The 25,497-nt window shown below is 41.2% G+C and overlaps 1 protein-coding gene across 1 annotated transcript in view; it reads left to right on the forward strand.

Annotated features, from left to right (window-relative positions):
* Window positions 1–8,969: 8,969 nt before the first annotated feature.
* LOC124552302 (homeotic protein Sex combs reduced-like) overlaps window positions 8,970–25,497 on the forward strand; it is a 337,334-nt gene continuing 320,806 nt past the window's right edge. The window contains exon 1 of the mRNA XM_047126577.1: window positions 8,970–10,807. The gene's annotated coding sequence lies outside the window, so the exon portion shown is untranslated. The remainder of the gene's footprint in view (window positions 10,808–25,497) is intronic.

Genomic DNA, 25,497 nt, shown 5'->3' on the forward strand with positions numbered 1-25,497 from the left:
TCAGGTAAACTGCAAAAGATAAATTCTGCCAGAATATGAAACTATCTGACATGAGTACATTCTTTCAGTGAAACAGCCGAGATAATGTTCACGAGATTCGAGATTAATCCTGGTATCGGCTACTTCTATAGAAAAAAGGTTATGTCAGAAAGGAGTGTCCCATTACAGAATGAGTTGTGTTATCTTTGTTGATCTAAAATTCTAGGGGTAACAATTTATGTCAAGTTTCACACGGTGGCAGACTTCGCTTGACTGGCAGAATACTAGGGAAAATACAATCAGTATTGCAAAACACTCGTGCGACCTATTCTAGGATATTGCTCAAGTGTGTGGGACCCATACTAAATAGGACCAGTGGCAGACGCTGGACTTATACAGAGAGGCGCATTGTGAATGGTCGCAGGTTTGTTTGGGCCGTGGGGGGTTCTCACAGATATGCTGAAGAAACTGAACTGGCGGGCTCTTGCGAACAGACGCAAACTATCCCGAGGATGCCTACATACAAAGTTTCGAGGACCGGCTTTAAATCATGAATCTAGGAATATACAACGACCATCTACGTATTGCTCCTGAGGAGCTTAGGTTAACTACATCGCTCACAAAAGCGTTAAGGCAATCACTCTTCGCGCTCTCCATACGTGAATGAGACGGGAAAAGGCCCTAACAACCTGTACAGTGAGACGTACCCTCTGCCATGCACTTCACAGTGGCCTACACAGCAAAGTATGGATGTAGATGAAGGTAAAAAAGCTGTCGCTTGCTAGTTCTTTACGATAAGTATTTTTTTAAACACTGACTGTTAAAAACTGTAAAATTTTACTGTTTATTTGCTGCTACTGACCGATTTCGACTTCATTATCAAGCGTGTACGCAGTATAAATGTTTCGAGAAATATTACAACCAGGCGCCTTTTCTTTTATTCTAAATGGTTCACATGGCTCTGGGCACTATGGGACTCAACATCTGAGGTCGTCAGTCCCATAGAACTTAGAACTACTTAAACCTAACTAACCTAAGGACTTCACACACATCCATGGCCGAGGCAGGATTCGAACCTGCGACCGTAGCGGTTGTTTTATTCTTAACTTTTTATCTTCCATTACCGGTTTCATCAGATGGAACACATTTATTGCATGTTTGTAACATTGTGAGGGTCATGTAGCTGTGGCAAGATACATGGAAGCACTGAATGTGCGAGAATTATCCACATTATCGGATCGATTTAGCTGCGTTACATAGTATACCTCTGCAAACATGCCGCAAGAGGTGTGACATGTAAATCAATTCATCCGTCACTCATGAGCATTGCCACAACCTGTATCGAATACGAACAGGTAGATTCTAAATGTGGAACAACTTGACATCCATCCACTGAGGAACTGCATTTTATCATATATGAACCCCGACAAGGCTCAGATGATAGTAGCAGTTCTTCTAGTAATCAACCACGTAACAGTAAAGAACGGGAAAGTTAAAATAGTGGAACAATTTAAATACCTAGGAGAAGTTTTAACATCAGAGTACGGTGATGTAGAAGCTCCATACTTAACAATCGTATATAACAACTCTCTCGACGAAAGATCCGTGCCCAAAGAATGGAAAGTTGCACAGGTCAGTCCATTATTCAAAAAAGGTAATAGGAGTAATCCACTAAATTACAGGGCCATATCATTAGAGCCGATATGCAGCAGGATTTTAGAGCATATATGGTGTTCGACCATTATGAATTATCTCGATAAGAACGGTCTATTGACACACAGTCAACACGGATTTAGAAAATATCGTTCTTGTGAAACATAACTAGCTCTTTATGCACACGAAAGTTTGAGTGCTATCGACAAGGAACTTCAAATTTATTCGGTATTTCTAGATTTACAGAAGGCTTTTGACGTTTACCTCACAAGCGGGTTCTAATCAAATTGCGTGCTTTTGCAATATCGCCTCAGTTATGTGATTTCCTGTCAAAGAGTTTACAGTTCGTAGTAAATAACGGAAAGTCATTGAGCAAAACAGAATTGATCTCTGGCGTTCCCCAAGGTAGTGTTATAGACTCTCTCCTGTTCCTTATCTATATAAAAGATTTAGGAGACAATCTGAGCAGCCGTCTTAGTTTGTCTGCAGATGATGCTGTCGTTTATAATCTTGTAAACTCATCAGAACATCGAAACAAATTGCTAAATGATTTAGAAGAGATGTTTGTATGGTGCTAAAATTGGCAACTGACCCCAAATAATGAAAAGTGTGAGGTCATCGACATGAGTGCTAAAAGGAATCCGTTACACTTCGGTTACACAATAAATCAATCGAATCTGAACGCTGTATTTCAACTAATTGCGTAGAAATTACAGTTACGAACAACTTAAATTGGAAAGAACACACAGAAAGTGTTTTGGAGAAGGCGAACCAAAGACTGCCTATTATTGGCAGAATACTACTATGGAAGAGACTGCCTGCACTACACTTGTCCGTCCTTGGAGTAGTACTGCGCATTGTGGTGTCCTTACCAGAGAGGATTAATGGAGTTACATCGAGAAGGTTTAAAGAAGAGCAGCACCTTTTATACTGTCGAGAAATCGTTAAGACAGTGTCACGAACATGATACAGGATTTGGGGTGGACATCATTAAAACAAAGCCGTTTTTCTAATTGTGGCGGGATCTTCTCATGAAATTTCAATCACCAACTTTCTGTTCCGGATGCGGAAATATTTTGATGAGGCCGACATAGAAACGACCATTATAATAAAATGAGGAAAATCAGAACTCGCACGGAAACATATAGGCGTTCACTTCATCTTGTATTATATCCGCGCGCTGTTAGTGTCTGGAACAATGGAGTATTATTGTGAAGGTTGTTCGATGGACGCTCTGCCAGTCACTTGAGTGTGATTTGGAGGATATCCATGTAGATATAGATACGTAGTGGGCGAGAAACCTGCATGGGAAAAAAGAACTAACAAAATCATGAAAAGTCATAAATTAACAGGGTTTACATACAGTAATATGTATCTGTCAATCAAAACTAAATTAAAACATTATAAGATTGTTGTTTGACGAGAGGTGACATACAGAAGTGAAACTCTTTTTCAACGTCACCCGGAAAAATAGAATCGACAAAATCTTAAAAGTAGAGCCAATACTTACATAAGAAACATCAGAAGAATGGACAACGGCGGATGTGTACAACGAACTGGTGCCCCTTACAGATATGATAAGGAAGAAAGGACCTCTTTTTTTGTCACATTGGACAACAAGAAAAATTATAGAGAAACCTAGAAAGATGAAGCAACAAGTAGGATGGATAAAGGAAATCAGGGAGGATATAAAAGAGCCAGAGGTATCCGTGGACGATACGCAAAACAAAACAGAAAATTTAAAGAAACTGAAAAAATAACATTTAAGCCAAAAGTAGACAAACGACAAAAAATAAAAAGGGTATTTACAGATGAGGAACGACGAAATATTTGAGAACGAATGAAAAAATATGGGGAAATTCGAAAAGAGAACTTATTGAAGAAGATGATCAAAAATGAATGACTGAAGTGGTCCAATGACGCCATAAAAGCGGAAGAAGAAGGATAACCTCAACTTATACACTCTCTACATCCATGTGCAGAAAATATGGTCTACATATGCATATACAACTTGAGGTACATATAACTGTCATCAAATTTTGTTTTTCAGTGGATGTGGCTGTCTCACATGCTTTAGAGCCTTTCTGTTCTATTCGATACAGATCGTGCTTATGCTCATGTCTGGTTCCATATGTAGACGGCTGTATTAACTTACATACCACATCTACTGCGGAATGTTGTATGGTGGTAGTAGGCCTGTATATGGGCTTCATAATGACTTCGCAGTCAAAACTGACCAATAGCAACAGTAGGCGATAAAATTTTACAGCCTATAACGGATAATGTTTTGTTTCGAAAAAATATATCAAGGCTGTTTAGTAAAATAGTAAATTAGTAAAGGGTGTTTGCCCTTCCGTGGGATGTTACATCTGTGATCGAATCGCCATATGGATATTAACATGCTGCCCAATATGGGAACAGACGCCTTTCGTAGCCAACCACTTTGGTAGCAGATGCTACTGATTTTAACAGGTCCATCAACATCAAGAGAGGCGTTGACCACGTAGCCGCTTGTTACAAGTCAAACGCGGCGTCATTGTTCTTCTGCTTTATGGGTTCTCCTCTCGGCCTTAACTACTGTTGGGCTAGTCAAGAGAACATCATTTGCAGCTCCATCAACATCAAGAGAGGCGTTGACCACGTAGCCGCTTGTTACAAGTCAAACGCGGCGTCATTGTTCTTCTGCTTTATGGGTTCTCCTCTCGGCCTTAACTACTGTTGGGCTAGTCAGGAGAACATCACAAGTAAAGAAATATCGAAGAAATTGGAATTAGCATACATATTCACCCAAAACAGATATAATACAAGATCAGGGAGCACCTTCATTCAAGGCAAAAATTAAGCATTACGCAACAGTAATTAAACCGGAAGTACTCAATAACAGGGATGAACAAGAAGAACTGGAAAAGAAAGAAAGGAAAATACTCAGAAAAATTTAGGGCCCCAAAAGATGAAAGATAACAACTGGACGAAGAGGGGAAATGAAGATCTGTACAGACACATAGAAACAGTCACACACTATAAGAAAGGGTAGACTAAAGTTTTACGGTAATATATATAGAAAGAATGACAATAGGCTAACGAAGAAAATTTGTAATTTCATTTCCCTAATACAAAAACGCCACGGGATGGAGGTAGAGACAAGAAGGGACCTGAGAAAACTTAACGTCGCAGAAGACACCATACAGGACAGGGAAGATTACGGTATGTTAATAATTTTTGCTTTAGGACCATCTTATTACAACTGAATGAAACACAGTTTTCGTGCCATACCCATTTCGTCTTTATTCTCTGCAAGGCATCTTCAGTGGCAGCTTCCGTGGATATTGTTCTATACGTTATGTTTTTGTTCCATTTTTGGTGCTTTTCTTCTTCTTATAATTTCCATTTGAATTTTTTATTTACTTACTTTCTTTTGCGGACTTCACAGTACTGAACATTTGTTTCGATGCTCCAAAAACAAGTGTTCAGTTTCTAGTGCTGTGAAGTCTGTAAAACAAAATTTCAAATCTTAAGAAGAAGAACAGCGCCGAAAATGGAACAAAAACACAACGTGTAGAACAACATTCACGGAACCTGCCACTGAAGACGCCTTACAAAGAATAAAGGCGCAATGTGAATGGCACGAAAATAGTTACATTCAGTTGTAATTAGACGATCCAAAAGAAGTGGACATTATCAGCATACCGTAATATTACATACAACTGAGTGAGGGTGACAAAAGTTGAGGAACAGGGAACGTTTCAAGCTATGAATACTGCGAAATTTCCTCTCCAACAATAAAACTCACAACCTAGGAGGGTGATGTCAAATGCACAGGGGATGGCCATCAGCCAACGCATGAAGAAATAAATTTCCTTTACTATACGTCCATGGTCAAAAATATTTTGTCATCAGACTACCGGTTTCGGTCTATAACGGCCATCTTCAGATCAGTTTTATAAAAACATGTCCTAATGTACTGGAGCCATAGTGGCGTCGTCAAATGTTAAGCACAATATCAGCACCAGCATCGTCAAATAAATAAATAAATAAATATATATATATATATATATATATATATATATATATATATATATAAAACAGCACTTGCAAGAGTCATCTTGTCAGCAAAACAGGTTTTGGAGTGTACCAGGTGTACCGATATGAAATGAGCGTTAAGATACAAATGTACCGATAGGGAACATTTGTTGTGAACGAGCCTTAATTTTTTTTTGTTTGGTTGGTATGACATCTGTCAAAGATATTTAGAATACATCAAGTCATGGAACAAACAACATCATATGTTTTCATCGTGTTAACAATGTCGAATTTTGTACCAGAAAGTGATGATTTGGGGAAAGCATCAATTTTTTGTTTTCATTTGAAAAAAAGTGCTGCAGAGTCGCATCGAATGCTTGTCGAGGCATATGGTGATCATGCTTTATCAGAAGCAACATGCAAAAGATAGTTTCAATGGTTCAGAAATAATGATTTTGATGTAAGAAATGAAGAACGTGGAACACCACAAAAAAAAGATTGAAGACGCCGAATTACAAGCAATATTGGATGAAGATAATACTTTGAGCCAGAAGCAAATGGCAGCAATGGTAAATGTTGCACAACAAACAATTTCTGACCGTTTGAAAGCTATGGGAAAGATCCAAAAGTGTGTGTAAAATGGGTGCCACATGAACTGAATGAAAGACAGATGGGAAACCGAAAAACCATTTGTCAAATTTTGCTTCAAGGACATGAAAGAAAATCAATTTTGCATCGAATTGTTACTGGCGATGTAAAATGGATTTATTCTAAGAATCCTAAACGGGAAAAATCATGGGTTAATCCGGGACAACCATCAACATCGACTGAAAAACCAGATCGATTCGGCAAGAAGACAATGCTCTATGTTTGGTGGTATCAGAAAGGTGTGGTGTATCATGAGCTTCTAAAACCTGGTGAAACTGTTAATACTAATCGCTACAGACAACAAATGGTCAATTTGAACTATGCATTGATCGAAAAAAGACCAGAATGGTCCAGAAGACACACGACAATGCACCAGCACACAAAGCAAAACTGGTTCAAGATACAATCAAAACACTTGGCTGGGAGCTGCTACCCCACTCGCCGTATTCACCAGGCTTACCTTCTTCCGACTACCATTTGTTTTCATCAATGAGACACGCATTGTCTGAGGAACACTTCGACTCCTATCAAGAAGTCGAAAATTGGGTGTCTGATTGGTTTGCTTCAAAAGACGAACATTTCTATTGGCGTGGTGTCCACAAATTGCCAGAAAGGTGGTCAAAATGTACAGAAAGCAATGGTCAGTACTTTGAATAAAATGTTTTACTTTTCAATACAAAATTAGTGTTTCATTTTCACAACAACAACAACAAAAAAAGCTCATTTCATACCGGTACAACTGGTAGTGCTGCTGACAAGATGACTCTTGCATATGCTGTTATTTATATGTATTTGATAATGCTGGTGCTGATATTGTTTAACATTTGACGACGCCACTATAGCTCCAAGTACATTAGGGTATGTTTTTATACAACAGATCTGAAGATGACCATTATAGAGCGAAACCGCTAGTCTGATGACAAACAATGTATGAGCATAGATGTAAAGTAAAGGAAATTTGTTCTTCGTCCGGGTCACTATTTTATTTGCGACCATGTGGCAGCTTATGAAGGCATGAAGAAGTGCTGGGGAGATAAAAAGATAACACAATTTTGTACAGTGAATAGTTACAATTGATAGAAAAACAGCCCTCGGTCACTGTTTCTAAAGAATGAACCGCGTTTCAACACTGCTAGGAGTGAAACTTCCTGGCACATTACAACTGTGTGCCGGACCGAGACTCGAACTCCGGACCTTCGCCTTTCGCGGGCAAGTGCTCTACCGACTGAGCTACCGAAGCACGACTCACGCCCCGTCCTCACAGCTTTAATTCCGCCAGTACTTCGTCTCCTACCTTCCAAACTTTACAGAAGCTCTCCTGCGAACCTTGCAGAACTAGCACTCCTGAAAGAAAGGATATTGCGGAGACATGGCTTAGCCACAGCCTGGGGGTTGTTTCTAGAATGAAATTTTCACTCTACTCCGCTGTAGAGCGAAAATTTCATTCTAGACTGCTAGGAGTGTCTTCCTCAGAATTTAAATCAAAAAATGGCCTATAACATGGTCACAGAATTATGACTAAAAACATATGATGCAAAGTACAGAGTCATCCGGAAAGACTGGCAGTACTTACGTGTCATTAATATATTTATTATTTTATAAATGACATGTAACTACTGCCAGTCTTTCACGATGATTCTGTACTTATACTCTGTATCATATGTTTTTAGTCATAATTCCGTGACCATGTTACAGACCATTTTCTTGATTTAAATTCTGAGGAAGACATTCCTAGCACAGTTGAAACCCGGTTTATTCGTTAAAAATAGTGACCGAGGGCTGTTTTTCTTTCAATTATAAGAAGATAAATTGCTCTACGTCGTCTACAATTGGACAAATTCTGTAATTAAAAGTAGTATCGAGGTTGTAAAGCCGGCCGGTGTGGCCGTGCGGTTCTAGGCGCTTCAGTCTGGAACCGCGTGACCGCTACGGTCGCAGGTTCGAGTCCTACCTCGGGCATGGATGTGTGTGATGTCCTTCAGTTAGTTAGGTTTAAGTAGTTCTTAGTTCTAGGGGACTGATGACCTCAGCTGTTAAGTCCCATAGTGCTCAGAGCCTTTTGTACCATTTTTTTGAGGTTGTAAACGGATTTTCAGACAAAATTGTCAATTAATTTCTTAGTAATGTGGGCAACCTGGAATTTTGTGTACGTGGTATGCCAGTGTCTGGTTGCGATTCTATTTAAGGGCTGTGGCGAGGGACTGGTCACAAGGCATATTTAATCACGGCCGGGACCTGCGCGGAGTCCGGACAAATAGCCTCGCAGAGCAAACCAGATCAGCGCGGGGAGAATTAATAAACACGCCGCGGCGCGGGACGGCAGCGAAGCGGCAGCAAACACCACCTCCTCCGTATGTCGCCGCCCAACGCGGCCTGTGAGCGCGCAGGACGTTGCAAGAATTTGAAGTAGCTGTGCGCCGGGGGGTGGGGGGCGGGGGGCGGGAGCAGAGACCACGCCGCCAGCCGGTGGGGTGGGGGAAGGCGCGGTGGTAGGGGGCGCGTCCCGGCCACGGCGGCAGCGGAGCCCGGTCGGTGGTGGGGGGTGAGGGGACCCGCACGGCGCGGTGGTGGGGGAAGCGGCTCGCGGCGGCGAGGCGGGAGGGGGGGACGGCTCATTGCCGAGTTACCACGAGGTCGCCAGCGATAGATTTACAACCAACCATCGGCCCGGAGAAGAAACACCGACAGGGGGCGCACCGCCGTTCGGGACTTGCAAGGAACAGCGGATCAACAGCAAGCGTTCGCCGCCTAGCGCCCTGTCACTTCCGGGACGGTCCGTCAACATCGTCACACACGTCGCGGCGATGACCGCCCGCCCGAACTCGCCGAGCTTCGCTCCCGTCTCGGGATGAAACTGCGGCGACTCTCCTGTCGCTAAGAACTCGTCACCAGGGGGATAAATCGCCGTTTGGCAGCCTCCTTCAGAGTTCTCCGGACGGGCCAGCCTACCTGCGGCACCGATTGACAGGTGACAGCCTCGGATCTGAGAACGTGGAGAGTGTATTCTGACACGAAGCCAGCCCCAAAACACACGACATCAGCACCTTCGGCGCAGCCACTTGGTCGGCAAACCTGCTCCACTGCGGACGTTGGACATTTTACCCGAAGTCGACATGGAGGACGATGCGAACGATGTACGGATCGCACAGCCGACTGAAGGACTTCCGATCGAGGCTTGATTGCTCTCGAATTGCACGCAGCGCCGTACAACGTGTGTGTGGTGTCTTGCTCTCTGAAACTCTTGCATCCGCCCGCCGGGATCTGCGTAGCGCGGCAAAAGCAACAGTTGGCACATTATTAACGGGACAATACTGGAACGATTCTCCACAGGTCTGACGCCATCTGCCTGTTCATCTACCGTGTGAAACTCCCCTACAGACCTCTACTATAAAGTCATAAGGTAGAGTCCGATAGCTGTTCAGTAATTAATTTACGTAGTTGTGCCAGTGTCGATATTATATGGAATTAATCCAGAAGTAGTGCAGTATAAAAATTTGTCTAGCAGTAATATAGTCTGTGTACTGCTTTAGTGGAAAGTAGTATAAAGTACTGTTTCTCAGGCGTCAGACGGCTGCTGACATCTGAGGAAACTAGCGATTACGTACTGCGTTAAAAATAGCTCGCGGAAGGTCGCGCAGCAGTGTTGCAAAAAAACACACGCGAAAGACAGCAATTTCGGAGCAACAGCAGTCGAAGCTGTTTGCGTCTTCCAACAGAGCTGCTCCTGGATGGTAGTGTTCTTGAAATCTGACGCGAAAGGTGACTTTTAATCCGTGTGCTGAATCGAAGTAAATGTCATTGTTTTACTTAGCAGTTTAACGAGTAAATAGAAGACAGACGAGCTTGTTTCGTATGCAGTGAGTGTGGAATGACGGAAGCGCACGAGTTACGAAGATAAAGCTGCTGCTGTCAAAACTGACGTCTTTGTCTAAACTGGTGTTTAAAAGTTGTCTGACATTTGTTGTGCCATAAAACAGGTGTATCACTAGTAGCAGTGAAAACAATTCGACGTAATCTGACTACTTGTCTGTGCAGGGTAGTAGCATATTTTAGGGTAAAAAAAAATAGTACGCTGCCTGTGTCGGAAGGAATATTTCTCCTCGTGTGTCAACAGACCAGAACGGTGAAATATATATATAGAAAGTGTGCCCTGGAGCGCAAGACACCTGTCGCGTTTATCGGGAGATATAACTGTCGGAGCAACTTGGCAGCAGGTCCGGGAGAAGACAAGAAGAAACGAAGAGAGCGGCGGTGAAGACGACGACGACGACGACGACGCGCGGTGACCACGCTACTCGGCCGTCAGCTGTTTTCCAGGGACGCTTCCAGCTCCAGAAGAAGGGGGAGCGGCCGGCGAGAGGGAAAATTTACGACCCACCGGGCGATCAATTATTGTCCGCGACTGGAGGCCAGCCCTACGTGCGTGCGTGCGTGCGCCGCTGCGTAGCGCTTCCAGCACGCGCCGCGCCGCTGCCAGGCGACGGGAAAAGCGGAAAATTGCGCCCAGGTGAGTTTCACCGCCCCCAAGTACCTGTCTGTTTTCATATCAACACCCTCATTATTTTTTAATTTTTTCGTTAGTCAGCCATTCAGAGACCCCCGACTATGTTAAAGTCATGACAACTGCTGTCAGTTTTTTCTTTTTTTTTCCTTCGCTTAAACCGAATGTTTTTCATTATTGTGTAGATCTAGTAAGGTTTCCATCCGAACGTTTGGCACCATTAGCTCATTTGTCGTCTCCTAAACACCCCGAACATCACTACAGCTGTTCTGAAGATATTTCGCTTTTTGCGCCTTTAGCTTCTCTACATTTTTTCTGACGTTCCTGTACCTCTCTATTCTTCTGTTCAGTTTGCATGGAATGTGTTTCGAGACATTCATACTTCCTGGCTGTCAAATCGAACTCTAAGCGCATTGTGTGTGAGATTTTTTTTTTCTATTTTTGAATGTATTCCTTGTCTGGACATTTTTATATAGATCTTGTTTTTTATAAATTGGAACCTATATAAAGTGTGGCACACTTCTCATTTTTTCTTTCTAATTTATTGCGTTAGTATACATCCCTTTATTTACTTCGTTAGTCAACCATCTAAGGTCCACGAGAACTGTTATGACAGTTGTCAGTTTTCTTTTTTTTCGTTTAGTCACATGTTTTCCGTTAATGTGGTGCGCCTAATATGGTGTTCATTTAAAGTTTTGGCACGAGTAGCTCATACCTCGTCTCTGAAAGAGACATACGTCACTACAGCCGCGCTGAAGATATTTCGGTTTTCTGCGTCTATCTTCTCTATCCATTTCCCGTAGGCCTTTTCTGTCGTTCATGTACCTCGCTATTCTTGTTTTCGGTTTGTAATCAAATGTGTTGTCGTTGCTTTTCATCAGGTAGGAGTTTTCTGTCTCCTTATGTGGCTATAAAATCAAACTCTATCTTTTTGCATTTTCTTTGTAATTGTTTCTTTTTTCCTATTTTAGAATTGATATGCCTTGTTTGGTCTTTGTTATACAGATCCTACATTCATAGCATGGCATCTATGTAACTTGTAACTTTTTCTCTCTTTTTCTGTCCAATTTATTGCCTTAGTAGACAGCTCTTTATTTACTTCGTTATTAGTTAAACATCTGCGGATCCCGGTATGCGTATAACTGTTAAGACTATAGCTGTCAGTTCTAATTTTCGCTCACATGTTTTTCATTAATGTGATGTATCGAGAACGATGGTCTTGTGAACATTAGGCACGGGTGGCTTATTTCTCGTCTCTTGAAAGGCCTAAACGTCATTACAGCTGTTCTACAGATATTTCCATTTTGTCTGTATTTAACTTTTCCGCCAGTTTCATCTAGGTCTTTTCTGACGTTCAAGTAACTCGATATTCTGTATTTTCTGCTTCAAGTTAAATGTCTTAAGATTCGTTTCATTGATTAGGAGTCATTAACAAAAAAAGTTGGAAATAAAATCGAACCACACCTTTGTGCATCGTGTCTGTAATTTTTTCTACTTTAGAATATGTTTCTTTGTTGGACTTTATTTCATATAGATCACGTTTTTATGATTTGGATTCGGTGTGTAGTGTAAAATCTTTATCCCTTTGCTTTCTAGGTTATTACGCAAGTAAACATTTATTTATTTACATCGTTAGTCAACCCTCTAGAGACCACGATAACCGTGTAGCTTTTATGACAGCTGTTGCCAGGTTTTTTTCCGTTTAAGCCACATGTTTTGCATTAATTTACTGTACCTAGTACGGTGTTCATCAGCAAATTTCCCACCAGAAGCTCAATTTTCGTCTCTGAAAATCCTGAACGCAACCACAGCTGTTGTAAAAGATATTTTGGCTTCCTGTGTATTTAGCTTTTCTCCCCATTTCCTCTGCATTTTTTCTGACGTTATGTACCTCGATTTCCATGTTTTCGGATTCAAGCCAAATAAGTTTCGTTAATTTGAAGTCATTCATATTATGTTGTAGTAACATCGAACTCTGTGCACTATGTCTGTAATTTTTTTCTATATTAAAACGTATTCATTTTTAGACCCCGTTTTTATTGCCGTATTTATTGCAACATCTTTCTCTAGTTTCTTTCTGACTTATTGCGGCAGATGCGTATAGACTTCGTTGGTGTTTATGGAAAAACAAATTTAACAGTAAAGGTTTCGTGTGATTTAGACAGCTGTCAATCATCGTTCTTCCAGCTGTTTGCCTGTAATCCATATGTCCAGATATTTAAAACTATTCACGCGTTTTATTGTTCCGAATCTTGTTTCTAGCTGAGCTGTATTGTCATATTTGACATTACGCCCGTTTTCTACAAAACGTGTTTCCAATCCAGTTTGTTCTGCTGTGTCTTTTGTCCATTAATTTGTTTTATTGCTATTTCTAACTCTCCTGTCATTATGGTTGTATCATCTGCAAACAGGCTACTTCCACACCTCTCTTTGTGGTACTAGCCGTTAAAAATTGAAATAGGTTCCGAAGTTCGTTTCTTCCGCCGTTCTTGCAATTTTTTCTCATAAGCAACTGAACAACAGCGGCGAGGGTTTGTCCCAGTTTGGAATGCCAATTTCGACTTCCCATCACCATTATTATTACTACTATTATTACTATTTATTACCAGTTTACGTCAATGCTCTGTCAGGATTGGCTGGACTGCGTCAGAATTATATTAAACTACAATAATAATACAACAATGAAACAGATCTTGTAACAACCTTGAAATACAATATCAGTGTTATTGTTAGTGCCATAGCGCAGAGTCGCAAATCTGGTATGATTGTTCTGTCAGCAGAAAACAAAAATTCAGACACAGAGCGTTAACATTTTTCTGTTTGACAATACGAGTTCTTTTCTTTGAACAGCTCTGCTGGAAAGGAACTGAAGAATGGTAGCACACTATTTTCTAATGCCTCCATTAGTAAACTACCTAGTATCTTACTTAGTCTATCGACATCTTGGTGTGTCTAGATTGTCGTTATTCCATATTTTGCGATGGTCAATAAGGAGTTTCACGCTGAAAGTGTCAGCTTTACGTGAATGAGGCAGTTCAACTCATGTTATGAGCAGTCCAGCAAAGATTTTCTTCCTCTTAGATGTAATGATCTTTACTCTTGTATTCAGTAGGAACAGCTTATTCCTGAGCAAATTAAACACACTCACCAACTAGAAGCCGATGTTTCGTGCCGTGACAACAAGTAGATGAAAAACGCAGCAATGTGGCATACCTCAAATCATTCATAATTAGTGTCACCACCCACAATCCCAGTACTGCAGACGCTTAATACATAATCTAGTGGCACTAGAAAATTTCTAGTAATGAACTATCATTACTTAAACAATGGCCCAAATCAACTTTTATTTATTTTTTAGAAATCTTCCGTTACAGTCAAATTAAGAATCACGTACAACCTGCTGAATTAGCTTTATGAATCTCCGTTATTCATGTGTCCACATACTTCCTTCATTTTTTCGCTTGAGTCGTATGTATGTGTTAGTCGTTCGTTGATGTTTTCACCTCTTGTTTTTGATTTCTTAATTTGGTTCGTATTCGATATTAAACAGTAGAGGGCTGAAGTGTTCAATTTTAGGGTTAATGACAACTTTACTTTTGTTGTAGGTTTGTCGTCATTGTCTTGCCCTCGGAATAACCAGAAATTAATAACTAAGCCAATTTTCTTGTCAGCCATCTAGGACTCAATCTTTCGACATACGTATAAAATATATTAATTTTTTCCCACATGATAATATTTTTCCACATTAACTCTTACTTTAAATGCTATTCCTGTTGTTCTATTGCCTTGTATGTGCCTCAAAATTTTTATTCCTTATGCCTTCATTTTTTTATGGATCCTAAAATTAGTGTTTAAGGTACATGCATACACCCTATGTGAATTATTATCTTACAGCCTCAAACATTACTCTGTTTGGCACACCTATAAAATTTTGTAGCGGTCATTGCATACTGAAAGGTAGATATTTGTCGACACATTTTCACGTAAAATGTCACCACAAACCACAAACGCCAGTTCGAATATTTTCGTAGTACGCAAGAGTTAATACGAAGAATGGCCTGTGTTTCATACTCAAAACTGCCGTATTTTGTAATGTTTTCGGTTCTTTCGCATAATGGCAAATGTTTATAACACAGCAGCGACCGATTTCTTTTTTCTTTAAGTTCAGTTTCGTCCTCAAAAGCGTGCGACGGCTCTTTCCAGCAAGTGAACCACGTACGTTGAAACGATTTCTCGGAAAGATCGTCAACTTGATTGCGGCCAGTGACACGATATTGCGAAACAAATTCGCTGTAAAAGCAATTGCCCTGATTTAATATAAAATAGAAAAGAAGGCACTGCGAAATAATGCTTGTACGGTCATCTCGGAGTTGGTTTCACTTTCTTACGACAAGCAGACTGGAAAGAAAGCATTGATTATAGAATGGTTTATTAAAACAGAATTTTTTTTATTCGCTGTCCAAAGAGTCGGATCAGCGAATGTTCACGCCGACTTCTTCTTTGTTGTCTGCTGCGAGGAAAATCTCCTCGGCTGACACTTGCAGATTAAAAAGTTTCTAAGCTACTACCATCTGTTCCTACAATATTTCGCTCTCTCTCCCTCTCTCTCTCTCTCTCCCTGGACAAAACCATGATAACCGCATCAAGAGCACAAGTAAATTTTGACGCATCAAAATAGTTCACACAGCCCACAATAAAGTACCAGGTTCCATCTCAGCGCGTCAGTTTCCAGCGGCGCTACCACTAATGTTTTGACGCGCATGTTCTTCAGGATGTTACTCTTGTAAATATCACCATGGAGTGGTGAGCCTCCTAGCTTGAGAAAAACTAAATATTTCAAGGAAATAATTCGTGGGTAGCGATTCGCTCTCCTACGATTATCATTACGGTCGCAGCTACAAGCCACAGGATAAAAAGTATTAAAAGTTTTTCGCAATGTTGTGAACGTTTCTAGTGTTTTTTCTCACATTTTCATGTACGCCACCATTCTGTACCCCTTTAATCTAATTTCTTCGAGTGGCTATACACTTTCAGTTAAATTTTGTAGTGTTTTGTCTGAAAAGGAAAAAAAAATGTAGACTGCGAAATTATTCTCCCTTGCTCTGTATCAGTTCCGCTAATTTTGCACAACTCTCTACAAATTATTTCATCTAGGCCGTCTGTCTGTATCTACTTTTTTTAATTAATGCTTTTCATTCATTCGAGCTTTATCCCTGAACACTGTGCGAACGTAGACTTTTTCGTGAATGAATCAGTTTATTCTCTCGGCAGCGTGGCTTGGAGTTTTTTTCTATACTCTTCTAAAGAAAATTTCGTTAACTGACATTATTAAACGACAATTGATGCCACCTCTGAACAGTTACAGTTAGAATACGAAGAGGCTACAATGACTGACCGTAGCATTATGGACAGTACAATCGCCAGTGCAAACTGCGTGCTTAATCACTCCGCAACACCATGCTCTGTATAAACGTCGGTGTGAACTGCGCATTTGATACGGTTCATCATACACATATGACGTCACACGTGATAAATGGTGCCGCGTAGCTGAGAGTACAGGAACACTCCTTTGTGCCTGCCAAGCGTCACTAAACTCACAGTTTGCGGGCCACAAAAGTCTTAGTGTAATTCGCTGTTTTCAGATAAACCCCAATAGAATAACGTAGAACCTGTAACACATAATTTGCGTTAGTTTCAACTTTATAATTACGGTTGTCACAAGGAAGGTTTATTCTATTTTTTAATTACATTTTATTCCACACTATAGTACGACAACTTTTTCATAACAATTATTTAAATGAACTTAATTCATCTGCAATATCACTTTCCACTCCGGACGCTCAAACACTGTAAATAACGACTTGTTTATACGTTTTCAACAACTTAAACCGCAATACATTAATTAACAACAACCGTCAAGGGTCTTTAGGTTGAAGACATAATGCAAGTGAAAAAGAAATGTGTTTAAAACAGGTGGTTGATGATGTGACTAGGCTCGAAACGTTTACTGCTAATTTAAAAGAAACTCGAGAAATTTTGAAGCTGCAAATGTCTTAAACTGAACGCAACAAAGCACGTTTCTCTCTCTCTACTGCCGAATAGTATAGAATATTTCCTCTCTAAGACAGAAGTTAGAGTTACTTCTATCCTCGTCTTGATTTAAAGCTGTAATTCCACAACTGACTTGTGGGTTACAAACGAGCCGTATTATTTTTCTTAATGTTATTCAACACCTCATCTGCTGCAACCTTTTACGGCAGGAGGCTATTGTCTGACATCTCCCTAGGATTACTTTAGTTTTGCAAGGTGTTTCGTTTCTGTGGCTTTATTGCAAAGAATGTTAACCACTCTGTTTACAGGGATGTGAATGACGAATGACTCATTTCATTGGAAAATAAAAGGAATTTCGACTGCGGATATCGTTTGTCAGGACTGAGATATATATTTCCCTTTCCGTTCAAGCGGTTTTTGTTTTGCGTTGTTTCGTCGTATCCTATATTTATATCCGTTCAAAAATGGTTCAAATGGCTCTGAGCACTAGGGGACTTAATTTCTGAAGACATCAGTCCCCTAGAACGTAGAACTACTTAAACCTAACTAACATCACACACATCCATGCCCGAGGCAGGATTCGAACCTGCGACCGTAGAGTCGCGCAGTTCCAGACTGAAGCGCCTAGAACCGCTCGGCCACTCCGGCCGGCTTTACATCCGTATCCAGCAAACAGTCGCGAAGTGCATTTCTTTCGCCATCCCCAGGGGAACGATAGATAACAGGCAGTAGTATATTCCTAAATTCTTTGCCTAACACTGGTTTTGGAAACTTGATGGGCTTCCGTGGAGCAGTTTACGCGAATCTCTAAGTCCCTGAGTATTCACGCTTTTCAGCATTTATGCCACGCTCTATCGTGGGTCAAACAAACAAGTAATCATTCGTGCTGCCTTTTTTTTTTTCTCATCAGTCTTTGTCGGTTCCGATGTGGCGCGCCACGAATTATTCTCTCGTGCCAACCTCTTCATCTCAGAGTAGCACTTGCAACTTGCGTACTCAGATATTTACTGGAAGCGTTCCAATCTCTGTGTTCCTCTACAGTTTTTACCCTCTACAGCTCCCTCTAGTACCACGGAAGTTATTCCCTGATATCAAGACATATCTATCTTCCTCTCTCGAGGCAGATTAAAACTGTGTGCCGGACCGAGACTCGAACTCCGGACCTTTGCCTTTCGCGGGCAAGTGCTCTACCGTCTGAGCTACCCAAGCGCGTTTCACGCCCCGTCCTCACAGCTTTACTTCCACCAGTACCTCGTCTCCTACCTTCCAAATTTCACATGAGCTCTCCTGCGAACCTTTCTGAGCTAGCACTGCTGGAAGAAAGAATATTGCGGAGACATGGCTTAGCCTGGGTGATGTAGAGAATGATATGTTCTCTCCGCTGCAGAGTGAAAATCTCATTCTGGATCCTCTCTCCACTTCTGTGTTTCCCATACGTTCTTTTCTTCGCCGATTCTGCGGATAATTTCGTCATTCCTTATCTTACTAATCCACGTAATTTTTCAACTATCTTCTATAGATGAAAGTTTCGTCCATAATGGGCGTCATTGAGTGTTGCGACTGTTGATCAGTACAAACAAAACAGTTTCTGCGTCAGTCATTTATTTTCCCACAACGCGTTTCGGTGGTTCACACCATCATCTTCAGGTGGAGAACTTTTTTTTTTACATTGGTGGTGCTGGTGAAGAGTGCAGACGTCTTTTCACAGTCGCAGACCAAGGGCAATGTAGGATATTAGCAAAAGACGCAATATAACCTACACTGCCCTTGGGCTGCGACTGTGAAAAGACGTCTGTACTCTTCGCCAACACTTACCATGTAAATGAACAATTCTCCACCTGAAAATGATAATGTGAACCATCGAAACGATTAGTGGCAAAATAAACAAGTGATTGACGCAGATACTATTTGTAAACTTCTATTGCACTACATCTCGAACATTTGTCTTCTCCTTTTCCCTTCATCTGTGGTTCACCACGAAACCATGCTGTGCTCCAAAAGCACAGTCTCAAAAAATTTCTTGCTCGTATTAAGGCTTATGTATGATATTAGCAGACTTCTCTCGGCCATTAATGCCCTCTTTGGCTTTGATAGTCTGCCTATTGTGTCGTCTTTTCTTCGACTGTCATTGTTATTTTTCTTCCGAGGTGGCAGAACTGTTTAATTACGTCTAGTTCGTGGTCCCCAACATCGATCAGACGCTTATTGTCTTCTTGTTTCCTCTATTCCTCATTACTGTCGTTTTTCTTCGGTTTACTCTGAATCCATATTTACTGCTCATTAGAGCTTCCATTCCTTTCAATAGCCGGCCGAAGTGGCCGCGCGGTTCTGGCGCTGCAGTCTGGAACCGCGAGACCGCTACGGTCGCAGGTTCGAATCCTGCCTCGGGCATGGATGTGTGTGATTTCCTTAGGTTAGTTAGGTTTAACTAGTTCTAAGTTCTAGGGGACTAATGACCTCAGCAGTTGAGTCCTATCGTGCTCAGAGCCATTTGAACCACTTTGAACCTTTCAATACATCCTGTGACTCTTATTGACTTTCACTGAGGACAGCAATGTCATCAGCGAATCTTGTCATTGACATCCTTTCACTCTCAGCTTCAGTGCCAGTCTTAAACTTTTCCCACTCCTGCACTTCTCATAGACTGTACAGTAGAGACGAAAGACTACATCCGTGTCTTAGACCCTCTTTAATCCGCATTTCGTCCTTGATCTTTCATTCTTATAGATCCCTCTTGCTTCTTGTATACACCGTATTTTATCTGTGTACAGCTGACTCCCTTCTTTGTATATGCCTTAAATGATCCATTTTAATTGGGTCAAACACACTTGAGGAATATTCAAGTTTTAATGACTTAGTACTTGATTGATCTCATTACTCTCTGTAACGATATTTTATGCTCAAAGATGGCTGATTTGTGTTTTCATAGCGTCCCACCAATGAACCGAAGTCTGTCACCAACTTTGCCTACAACTGAAGCTATGCGATCATTCCGCTCCATATCCTCAAAACTAGCTAGGTTTTTGTATGATTTGATGATCCTCACGTTTCATTGTCGTGTGACATTATTGATGCGCATGTACTGTCTTTATATGTTAAACAGTGGCCGAACAAGCCGGCCGCTGTGGTCGAGCGATTCTCGGCGCTTCAGTCAGGAACCGCGCGACCGCTACGGTCGCAGGTTCGAATTCTGCTTGGGGCATGGATGCGTACGATGTCCTTAGATTAGTTAGGTTTAAGTAGTTCTAATTTCTAGAGGACTGATGATCTCAGATGTTAAGTCCCATAGTGCTCAGAGCCATTTGAACCATTTAGTGGCCGAACAGCTGTTTACGTCAGTCTGGCGCAACAGTTATTTGCACCAAAGTTCCCAGTCGCTGTCGTAATTAATTGCATATCAGTAAGAAATTTCGTGAGACCAGCTAAATTTTGCGAACGAGACTCGTTGGATCGTCTGTGACTCAGACTGTATCGGAGCAAATAATTACAACAGAGAAAAAGGTTTCGATATTTCGATCCCCGAGAAATGATTACGCAATAACAAGACAGTCATTGCAATGTCAATTGCAGAGTTTTTTTTATTAATACTGGACGAAGTAATATCGGTATTTGTTTTGTCACATCACCCAAGCAGGTCCGTTAAAGACATTTCCGAATAAATTCTAACAGAGCCATGCCTGTATAATTGCTCTAGAGAAACCAGGCAAGTAATATCATCGACTCGGAGCTATCTCCCAACAAGTTTTTTTAAACGTCATTTCGGGGTGCAACACGAATATGATTACGTTAATTTTAGGTACACAGGTTTTTGTGTAATTCTTTTTCGTGCTGCAATGACCTGGAGATGCAGCATCTTCGAGTCTATCCATTTACAGTATGTGGCAATTCGGCACTGAACTGGCACTTTTTGAATGCTTGTGTATGCTGTGCATCAGGAGCAGTTACGGGCAACTATCAGATTGGAAGTTAGAGCTCTCCACTAATTAATTATAGTGGAATTACAGTGTTATTGATTTTGTGAATTGGAATTGTACTATGACACCGAAGACTAGTTCTCGGGTTCTGTGCGGTGCTTCCAGATGAAAAAATGTGCATTACTTCGTTCTGTGTAAATTAACGCTCTGTCACTGAATAACTAGTTGAAAAATTACAGCCGGACGAAGTGGCCGTGCGGTTCTAGGCGCTGCAGTCTGGAACCGCGAGACCGCTACGGTCGCAGGTTCGAATCCTGTCTCGGGCATGGATGTGTGTGATGTCCTTAGGTTAGTTAGGTTTAACTAGTTCTAAGTTCTAGGGGACTAATGACCTCAGCAGTTGAGTCCCATAGTGCTCAGAGTCATTTGAACCATTTGAAACATTACATCCGAGCAATCTAAACCTCTCGTTGCATTATTATTGTTGACAAAGCGAAGAAAATTACTAGTACTAGAATCCGAGTACTCCTAATAATTCAGGTCAGTTTTACGCGTACATCAAATATCGCTAAACAATCGTATTTGTAGATTCTTCTTTGCGAATTTGCGTACAGTACGGAATAATTAGTGCCCGGTATATATGGCGCTACTCTTCACTGATGGTGTAAGGAAGTCAGCCACAGTCTACTAGAACGGAAACAGCGACACATATTCCTGTCGGAATATATCATTTATCATTCTTTACTATGAGGGGTAAATATTCTGGATTGTCAACGTCGGTGTCTAATGATGGCTTTGGAAAATAAAATATTGTTGTTTGATGGTATCGTAAGCGGTCGCCAGTTTATCAACATTTGTGTGTCCTCACTCGAAACAATAATAATCAAGAAAATGCCATTCGCTTATAAAGGTCCAGAAAATTACAGTGTGAATCTTTGTTACTGGTTTTCTAACAGATTCGAAAATTTAACTTTCTCTTTTCGGCGAAATGAGCTTCACTGACGTCTTAAAACGATGTGCCTTCCCAGGTCTCGCGAACCAAGACAAGTCAGGACTCACAACGTCTTCATCAGTCGAGAACATTCACCCGTAAACGTCCCTGTATTGCTTATTGTTTGATGGCAATTAAAGGGCTTCCAAGTACACTGTAGGTGGTAGACAAAACGACAAAAGTATTTTACTTTGGAACTGGTCCATTACAGAATCGTGTAGTAGTCAAAATAATGCATGGGAACAATAAAGAGGTGCCTCAAATTTAGCTGCTAAGGCAGTGACATGAAAGGCACGCAATACATCAGACTTGGGGGAAAACTATTTCCGAACACGGCTTGAAAGCGGGCAACGTCTTGATGGACTCTACATAAGTGTGCAAAGTATTGAGTTGGTTTCAAGCACCGGCAGTCACAGAGATATTCCCGCAGACAGCGTACCGTAGATCAGAAGGAGCTGTTACTGAAGCGACGACAGACTTAGGAACAATAACCGTAATTTGTCTTCAGAAGAGTGAGGGAAAATTATGCGCCCCGCTTCACTGTGAAGTTTTACCTTGCCGGAGGTCTTCCGACATGAATTAGCTTCTAGAGGACACCTCTTGTCTCCAGAAGTCATTATTAGTATTTTAGCCGCTACCTGTTAAATTATGGTTGAATCATTTTGCATTAAGCGCAGTGACATTTTGCACTGAATAGATCTGTTTTCGACCGAGCGAGGTGGCGCAGTGGTTAGCACACTGGACTCGCATTCGGGAGGACGACGGTTCAATCCCGTCTCCGGCCATCCAGATTTAGGTTTTCCGTGATTTCCCTAAATCGTTTCAGGCAAATGCCGGGATGGTTCCTTTGAAAGGGCACGGCCGATTTCCTTCCCAATCCTTCCATAACCCGAGCTTGCGCTCCGTCTCTAATGACCTCGTTATCGACGGGACGTTAAACACTAACCACCACCACCACCACCACCACCACCACCATCTGTTTTCAGATGTACTTCCGACGGAAAAATGCGTGCATCCTGTTGTTCTGTAATTGCAGAGACTTCATGTACAACGATGTTTCCGAATATTAAAGTAAAAAAGAAAAGGTGCTTTGCGATTGGTGCAAGAATTTGTGGACTGGTATGCTTCATTCCCAAAGACACACACACACGACACAACACACACACACACACACATGTGGAACCATGCTACAAACTCACTAGTTCTTTCGACGGATAACATTTTCCTTCCTTCGTGATTTTATAGATCCATACTGGGTTTTCTCAAACGTCATTGACATCTTTTCCCGTCATAATTTCTCAGAACATGGTCCACAACAAAGTTGTAATGAAAAGAAAAAAAAAGTGTCTAAGGACAGATAAATGTAGCGACTTCGGTATTGATTGCAGCCGCATCTAATTTTTCAAAAGCTTTCTCGTTCGAGACTAAAGTTGAGATTTATGGTTACCGATACAATCAGCTCCATCTAATTCTAGTATTAACAAAGTTATATTCTACCGTTAGAAAATTTTTTCACGTTAGTTGCTGTGAAATTAAGTCTGATGCGTCTATATTAAACGCTTATTTGAACAGGTTTTTTTACAGCACCCCTCGTTGAGAAGACTTTTATTTTTTTTCCTCTCTCAAACATAAGCTAATTCACCGGAGACCTACATCCAGGGCTCAATACCTTTTGATCAATAGTCTAAAACGCCATGAGACCAATAGCGAAGTTCACCCGCATTCGGGAGAAAAAGGGCTCTAAAATGAGAGGCATATGTTCTGCGTGATGATAATTAAAACAAGACATTTCGCAAACAAATTTTACAATGGCATTTTAGACACAATCCTCTGCCCTAATCAACAGGTAATTTTTCTGTTTACTTTGAAAATACTAGTAATTGTTAAACGTCAGTGCCATAGTTCTGTTAAAAAGGTTTCAGTAAATCAGCGTATGAAACAAAAAATGTTATTGTAATATTCGTTAGCGGGCCAGTGGTACTCACTGAACTGGGTGCTTATCCTCAACAGTAAGAAAATTAAGCGTTAGTTTTTGGCCTTGTATGTGACATGTGCTCATTTTTTATTTCTCAGACCGTAGAAAGATGACCCCGATTAAATGAGATCAAAAATACGCGGGTTATATAATAACTGGAATAGGGTAGCTGTCATCCAGCATTCATCTTGATTAGTTACTAATTAAACAGCAAGTAATGGACAAATTTTAATACTTTTTTATCATCTTCAGTTTTCTGCTATATTAGCAGGTCCTTTGCCTCTCCATTTTCTGCGATCCATTGCTTCCTTCTTAAGGCTGCTGTATGTTGTACCGTCCATCACGTCATCCAGTATCTGGAATCTCTTCCTTCCTCGCTTCCTTTTCCCTTCTACATAACCTTCTAAAACTGTTTTTATCAGTCCGTCATTCTTTCTTAATATACGCCCAACCCAATTTCTTTTTCTTTTTTATTGCATCTAGTAACTGTCTTTTCTCTCCCACTCTTCTCAGTACCTCTTCATTTTTTACTCTGCCCATCCAACTTATTCTTTCCATCCTCCGCCATGTCCACATCTCAAAAGCCTCCAGCCTTTCTCTGTCTTTCTTCCTCAAAGTCCATGTTTCAGCGCCATACAGAACACTCCATACAAGACATTTTATGAGTCTCTTGCTGAGTTCTCTGTCCAGACCGCTGCAGAAAATTCTCCTTTTTTTAAATAATAGATATCAGCAAAGCCATTTAACAGATCTTCACATATTTGTTCTTTTCGTTGCTGGATCGTGTCTCGCAATAGTACATTGATTTCATCTGTCCTCTTGACCATGGAGAGAAGATGCCAACACTGTTCTCATTTGCCAGCCATGACGAAATATTTGAGAACATTGCAATACTCCTTTTTGCGTCACGTCAAACATCCTTCTTGTAATACAAACCTATGAGATCATTTCACTTCATATCATGACAAATTGTTAGTCTGGAGCACTTGCGTGAGTCGACAGGTACCAGTTGCGACTTATTGATATTGTAGCCACAGTACAAAATACTCTTGCCTCCTACTGAATTGCAGTATTTTACATTTCTGAACATTCAAAGCAAATTACCAGTCTTTGCACCACTTTTAAATTCCGTAGGTATCCGAACCATTATTGGCGCAGCATTACACACGTAGTATTGCATTATAGATAAATGCACCATCTGCAAAAAATTTGACGATAGAGCCTATATTGAGACAAGGTCTTTAATACACAACATGAACAGTAAGATTCCCAACCAATTTTCCTTGCGCATCTCTACTCATCTGTCGACAACTCCCAGTCCAAAATAAAGTGCTGCATTCTCCCCACCGCTGTCCAGGACGTCTCCATACACACGTCTGCTGGTCATCAGGGCTCAGCTGGAAGCGAGACTCACCACTGAAGGCAATCCTACTGCAGTCAGTGAAATTCCAGGCCGAAGACGCGCCTGCAGAGGCCCCCGACAGAGGTGGGATACCAACTTGTCTGTCGTCCGCCATACGGCCGGATGGTCTAGAGTGTCATTTCTTTTCGAAATCGGACCCCTTCATTTGTCATCCACGGCAGTCTTACAGTACAGCGGTGTGTCGACGACGTTCTACGCCCCGTTTTCTTGTCCTTCATGCCAAGCCATGTTGATCTTATATTTCAGCAATATAATGCCCGCCCTCTTAGTAGAAGCCATCTTGGGTTTATATTTCAGCAAGATAATGCCCGCCCTCTTTGTGGAAGGCACCTTGGGCTTATA

This window comes from Schistocerca americana, chromosome 10 (assembly GCF_021461395.2).
Source record: "Schistocerca americana isolate TAMUIC-IGC-003095 chromosome 10, iqSchAmer2.1, whole genome shotgun sequence".
Lineage (NCBI taxonomy): Eukaryota > Metazoa > Arthropoda > Insecta > Orthoptera > Acrididae > Schistocerca > Schistocerca americana.